The 7,048-nt window shown below is 33.8% G+C and overlaps 1 protein-coding gene across 3 annotated transcripts in view; it reads left to right on the top strand.

Annotated features, from left to right (window-relative positions):
- LOC119832811 (1-phosphatidylinositol 4,5-bisphosphate phosphodiesterase) overlaps positions 1 to 7,048 on the top strand; it is a 61,102-nt gene that overhangs the window by 14,132 nt on the left and 39,922 nt on the right. Inside the window, exon 1 of one of the 3 annotated variants that reach the window (XM_038356582.1) lies at positions 2,259 to 2,385. The exons of the other annotated variants lie outside the window; for them this stretch is intronic. The gene's annotated coding sequence lies outside the window, so the exon portion shown is untranslated. Of the gene's footprint in view, positions 1 to 2,258; positions 2,386 to 7,048 lie in introns of those variants that run through there. 3 annotated transcript variants of the gene reach the window in all.

Raw genomic sequence — 7,048 nt, forward strand, 5'->3', positions numbered from 1 at the left:
TGAACCACAAAACCCGCAGAATCTGGGTCGCTTGGCGCACAAATTATACTAAACCGAAAGCCCGCCTTATAGAAGAGGCCTAATTTATATACATTGTGCTTCAGTAAACAGTTCGGAATGATAACTACGCTGCGAACATGGTTGTTAAAAATTTTACGACTTTAAGGGTTAATTGGCTCAGCATGTTATCTATTGAACGGGAGTGGGGAGCTGGAAATATTTGAAGAATCCTTGTTTGTTTGAATACGTACTTGTAGTTCATATATTTGTATATTTTAAACTTAGGATTAATAAATACATCATTTCAATATCAAATTCAATGCCGGATATTAATTGAATTATAAATTATGTATAAAAGTGAATTTTACTTGGTGAATATTTAAACAAAAGGGTGCATTATACCCCTGACTGCTCCATGACAACAATTTCCCTAAATTAGATACTTACTCACTTAAACAGCCGAATTTACCAACCGTTACAGGATATTGTTAATCACATGATATCCTGTGATATTGTTAATTAGTTTAGAAATATTGATTAAACCTATTCAAATTTGAGCTAGATTAATGTGGAATTAACATAAGAGGAATTTCATTCTGCTGTACATGGATTTTCATCCGGAGGCCCGTATCCTCTTCCCTTACCCTTACCAGTCCTTTCGTATAATACCCTCCTTTAATCCTTTCTTTATCCTATTCCACGTGAAGTGGGCAAATCATTAGTAAAGGCGTAAGGTCTACGAGAAAGCCTAGCGGTAGCAAATGTTCACGGTCGGTGGTAGTGCTTACCCACCGACGTCCCACCTGCTCCTTCGTCGACGATGACATAAAAAAGTCTCCTAATTTACGATATATGACAAAATATATAAGAATGGACGTAAGGCGAAATGTGGGTCAAAGTCGAACAATGGATCAGGAGTTATATTGATTTAGTTCATCTGTATTTGGTATTTGATTTGCTCAATTGAACAATGTAATTGGCCATTCAGTGAACATTTGTAATAATTAATCAGCAAACAAACCAAGTCTAAGGTGCTTCCACTCCTGGCGTTGCATTTTAAAGAGGCACTAGCATAGTTGATGTTCGAACGAAAATTGCTTCAGCAGTATTTGGGTCAGACTAGTACTGAGATGTTACGAAAAATATTCTACTGAGTATTCTACACTTAACAGAATAAAATATAGCCTGTTATACCCGCACAAAACAAGGCTTTCAATTGATAAAACAATTTTTCGAACAGTCCAGTATTTTTGTTACCAACTTAATACAACCAAACACTCAAATCATTTCTCTCTATAAATGAATGTAGATAATAAAAGTAATTAACTACGTACATAATCTTTAAAGGCTCTTGAGCTTATGATATGATCCTTCAGAGCAAACGAAAAAGTCATCATTTAAGTATTTTACTCGGAAATAATATTGTGAAAGATTTTTACATTGGTTGACATTATTCCGGTTTCTTTGAATAGAACCACCTGTAGGTTTTCGTTGGCAGTTCTAAAGGGAAGGGGAAAGAGAGTGGAATATTCTCAGGTCAGATTTATGTTTACACGTGTAGGTTTTTGTAATATTGAATGCGTGGTAATGATCTTAACACGCAATATGCTTCTTAACACAGGAACCGTTTAGTCTCAATTGATGATTATGTAGCTGGTTGTATTTCTTTGGTTAGTTGGTATTCTTCTGCATGTGGCGACATCCCTATTACGGAAATTTATTACCAGTTTTCACTGAAGTGTTTCGATATTTGTTATAAAACCCATCAATAAATTGACCGCGCCTTGCTTTACTTACAATTTTTTTAAATGTGTAAGTCTTGCAAAATACCCACGACGCCCAGAAAAGGAGTCATTGGTTATATCGGATTCCTACCGACCGAAACCCGACCGTCGCGCTGCTTTGGGCATAACAGCGAGAATGCTCCTTCCCTACTCTACCCAGCAAATGGTCCATCATTAAAGTTCCCTAAAGACCCTTCGTATTATGCCCAACTAGTCAAAAGCGTGAGTGTTTCATTGAATCTTGTCTTGACTACCTCCAAGCGACTTTAAGAGGTTACTACGTTATATATTTCCGATCTAAATAGAAAAATAATAGTATCAAATCGAAAATACTCGAACACAACTCTCTGTTATGTCGTGATACTAGCACGTGGAAAGTGGATTAACTTTTAATTCCATTAGGTCGGCTTCGTAATGCCGTTTAGAAAATAAGATTACATTCCCGTAAGGTTCCCTTTCGAGCTAGTTTAAATATTTTCTTTGTGAGGTGCAGTTGTGGTATTTTGTCTAGATTTTTTCTAGCTTTTAATTAAATTATTTTATAGTCTAGGATTGTTAAGTGACGTTTCGGTTAGGTTAGGTTTAATTTTTAGATATACAGGTAAGCATTAAAATCTGATTATTGACCTACGACCTACCTTGTGTTGTCACTGATCCTCAATAGGTGTACAAAGTTTGAACTAAATTAAGTGAAAATCGAGTCTTAAGGAGCGTTTGCATACATATACGTATGTATTTGTGTATATGTGTAACTACTATGAATATATTATATATATATATATATATATATATATATATGTATTTTCATGGTTTTTAATACACTTCTATTACTATATTATAACATCTATTTTATATCACCTTTTGCCCTGTGTTTTTTTATTAAATATGAATAGCGTCTCCTTGTCCACCAGGTTGTCTGGAAGAGATCGCTACTTTAGCGATAAGACCGCCTGTTGTGCTATTATAGAGTTTATTTATACAATTTATTTCTGTATGACTTGGTGCACAATATGTGAAGCATATAAAAGCGTGATTTAAATCACATTACACGATCGCAAAACTGTCAATTAAGAAGAAAATTATAAGAAAACGGTCTTTTGAAGTCAAGTATAAATAGCAGTGTTATAAAATATTCTAGCCGACAATATGGCTGCAGGCAGCATACGAAATTCCTTAGTGCATATAATTAAGGATTCTCTTGTGCTTAACATAGTTGACTTAACAACTTTATAACGGGTTAAAGGCAATTTATTCATTACCGGCAACTTGCTCTTCATAAGGTTTCATACAACGAATAGCGAATTTATATTGAGGATAATGAAGCTGTTAATTTGTGTATGAACTGCTTTAGTACTTTTAGTGATTACAAAAATACATATGAAATTACTAAACTTCCACCTTTATATCACACTCCGTTGATAGCGTAGATAATTGGCTTGATATACCTTGTTTTTGTATACTCACTGGGGTTTAATCTATTTTAATTAAGGTTTGTGTTGGGATCGTTACAGAGATAACTCTTTTGTATGAATATGGACAAACGTATTTCAATAGTCATCAGCATATTATATACGTGTAGATTACGGCTAGCTGTGCCCCGCGGTTTCAACCGCGTATATTATGTTATATCAATAGGTAGGAGATAGTTTTGGGAATTCTGCACAGTCTATAGAACATCATAAAAGATGTACCACATTAACGTAAAAGAAAACATAAGCAGGTATAATGGGTAAATTAGACTTAATTACATAAAACGAAATAGGACAAGATAATTTTAAAGTTGACATTCATTATCTGGACTGTTCGGTATGCACCTAGCATTGATACCAAGGCTTGTATTTGTAGATATATGGTTATAATTCATAATTCCATTATTTTCATAGTAAGTAGTACGTTTCAATCGGGCATGTTTGTATTCGTACTTTCCAGCTAAATTTATTGTTCCATTAATTACTTTGAAGAGGACAAAAGAGGCAATACATTCTCGCTTTACACACATTAATTAAAACGGACATTTTTCATTAAGTTTGCAAAATGACGAGGAAATTTGTAATTACGAAAAGTTTATTTACCTACTTTATAATTTATATTTAAAAGCTTATCCGCTTAGTACTCAATGTTTACAAAATTTAAAAAGCATTTTTTAATAATATATTTAAGCTAAATCTAGACTAGATGCTTTGCATGCATTTGCATGCTTTTTGTTACCTATTTCTCATTTATAACTTGTCCTCAACTACCTTTATTTGTTACCTTAGCTTTATAATAATAATATCAGACATTTTGTCCAATGCAAAAAACTCAATTATTCAAAGAAATATATAAAAACCGAAATAAATCAACGAATTCAAAATACACATAGGTGGTTCCTAACTATGAAGATACATTACTCGAATGTTAAAATTCTTTTAGGATATTTGTGAGAACGCAATATTTTCTCGAGTATGTCAAACACGGTGTTGACTTGCGAATTCCTCGTCTCATTTTTACGCTCCGCTGGATGACTTGATGCGGACTTAGGGGATGATTATCATACGTAAAAGATCATGTTTATCCAGCTTCCGGAAAATTCCGGAGTAATTACTGGGATGGAATCGTTTATACGACGGGTAGACTAATTTAAATGAGGTGTATATTTATACTTTGTGTTTTTAAGCAGAATATATTATGAAACTTTGACGTGCTTCAACTTTTTGATTTGTGGAAACTAAAAAATACTAAACTGAAATTTGAGTTAGATTGCCGCGTTAAATATTTGTTTGTACAGTGCAGATTGAGTGATAAATGTTGCCATATAAATACGAAAATTTACCATACTTATGTATGAAGCCATGAATATCTATTATGTGGAGTATTGTTAGTTTAACTCGAGTTTTTATTTAATACTGACCAAGCGCTAATATATATACTTCGCCTCCAGGGGCGAAGAAAAAAAAAGGAATCTTCTTAACTTCTTTAGTTCTACTGTATTTTTTAGTTGCATTCTTATAAACCATGTCTGTTATCCCAGTTTTATCATTTTTAACACTTAGAAATTAATAACTTTTTAACGGATTTTAAACGCGATTTATTCATTATATTATTAACCCGACGTTTCGAACACTACAGCGAGCGTGGGGAGACCCCCGTGACCACGCATAATGAATAAATCAAGTTTTTAATTTCTAAATGTATAATACTCGCGTAAAATCAAACACAAGATAATACTATTTTTAACACTTTTTCTTCTATTAAAATGTCAAAGAACTATTGTGAGTATAATGGGTTGTGTATTTTTAAAATAAAGATTGAATGTGAAGGATATATAATCTGACACAAGACGGCAAAGAATAAGCAGGCATTTTTAACTACCAGTGAGACAAATAAGTTACACTAGGCCTTATGCTATTGCATTTGCATCCGAATCTTCTCGTTTTGTCCATAAAGCGATGATTTCACGCCTTTTTACGTGAGATCGATATAGAGGTACATGACCCAGTTATGGGGCAGACGGGCGTGGTCCGCAATTAATGGCGACCTCTTGATTAAATGTGTCCACACCCTGAGCGGACACAATCTTTAGGAATCAAGAAGAATCGACCATTATTAGAGGCGAATGTTGCTTGGATGTTGACTCTTTTGTATGGTACTACCTCAAAGGTGTATCTTGTTATCATGACTTATAAAATAAAGACTCAGTACCACACAATATTGTATTGTATTCCTATCTGGGGGGGAGCGATCAAGTCTAAATTTATAGAAGTGGAGCGCGTACATAGGCGTCTTCTAAAAGTCATGTACCAAAAACCACGCCGATACCCAACCACTGAACTGTATAAACTTTGTGATTTACTATCAGTCAGGTAACTGTACATTTTACTTATTACATTAAAAACGCATAAAAAAACAATATTCAACCAATGTACAGTAGTCGGCAGAAGACACAAGGAGGTAATTAAAACTCGCTGTACAAAAACTGTTTTTGCAAAACGCCAATTCTCAACTATTTCAGCTTATATATACAACCATGTAAATAAATTATTGAATATTCATAGTTTAAATTGTAGTGACCTTAAAAAAATATTAATGAACTGGTTAAAAACACTTAACTATGAAAACACTGAAAACCTCCTCGCAACTTCTGGCCATTTATAAATTATATATTTATTTAATATTATTATTATTTATTTAAATTTTGTATAGTACCCTCCATAATACATAATTTCCATTACATACATATAATCATACCATCGAAGAGATTTACACTGCTATTTACCTACATGTCTTCACTTACATACACGCACCCTAATTCTAATATACACACATAAACTGACACACGCACACTCACACACACACATGTACACACACATACACACACATACACACACATTCACACACATTCGTACACTTCAAAATTTACTATTAATACCTAGTTATAATCGGTTTATTCAAATTTTCACATAGCTAGTTATAATACTTAAGTTAAGGAAGAGCGGGTCCTCCTGACACAGGTTTTTTCTTAAACTTACTAGGAGGTCCCTACTACTCCATATTTTGTAAAGTAGGAAATGAAATAAACTATTTTTATTTTATTTTTTTACACAAGGGCGACGAAGCGTCACTTGTTTTAATAAGCGATTACTGTGCAATAAATAATGCTTAAGCAAAATATGTTTCGACTTAACATCATTGTTTGCCGTCATACAGCAAGGGACGAATATCAAATAGATAAAGATGCATATTAAAACAAAAGAAGGAAAATAGTTACGGAAAGAATACATAAAAAAGGGAAGGTCATCTCATATAGCGAGACTAGTATATAATGTATATATGATATATTCACTGACTTCAAGACGAAAGCTTGGCAGAATTTTGCAGAAACTTTGCCATTAAATTTTTCAATCCATCGTCATTCGTTGTATTCTTGGGTAGTCGCATATATATTATTATTGGATATAATGCATACGGAACATAGATTAATATCGTTAGAAATCGTCAAAAAGGTCAATAATTACTATAAAATTAACTCTTTAAAAAGGAATTTGAAAATCTACATATTACGGTACAGAGAGAGAAACTAATTATTCTCCAAGTGAAAGCAGATCATGTGGATGAATTGGTCTCACATTGTGAGCATAGCACTCAGTTAATAAAGGGTTACTGAGTGCCCCCCCCATCGGTTCCAAGCCTTGTCGTGGCGGGGGGGATCAGTAGCTCAGATTGCACTCTGGCACTCTGAGTGAAGCTAATTGGACGCGGAGGGGCTGGACGGCCGGTCAGTAGTC

This window comes from Zerene cesonia, chromosome 16, assembly GCF_012273895.1.
Source record: "Zerene cesonia ecotype Mississippi chromosome 16, Zerene_cesonia_1.1, whole genome shotgun sequence".
NCBI lineage: Eukaryota > Metazoa > Arthropoda > Insecta > Lepidoptera > Pieridae > Zerene > Zerene cesonia.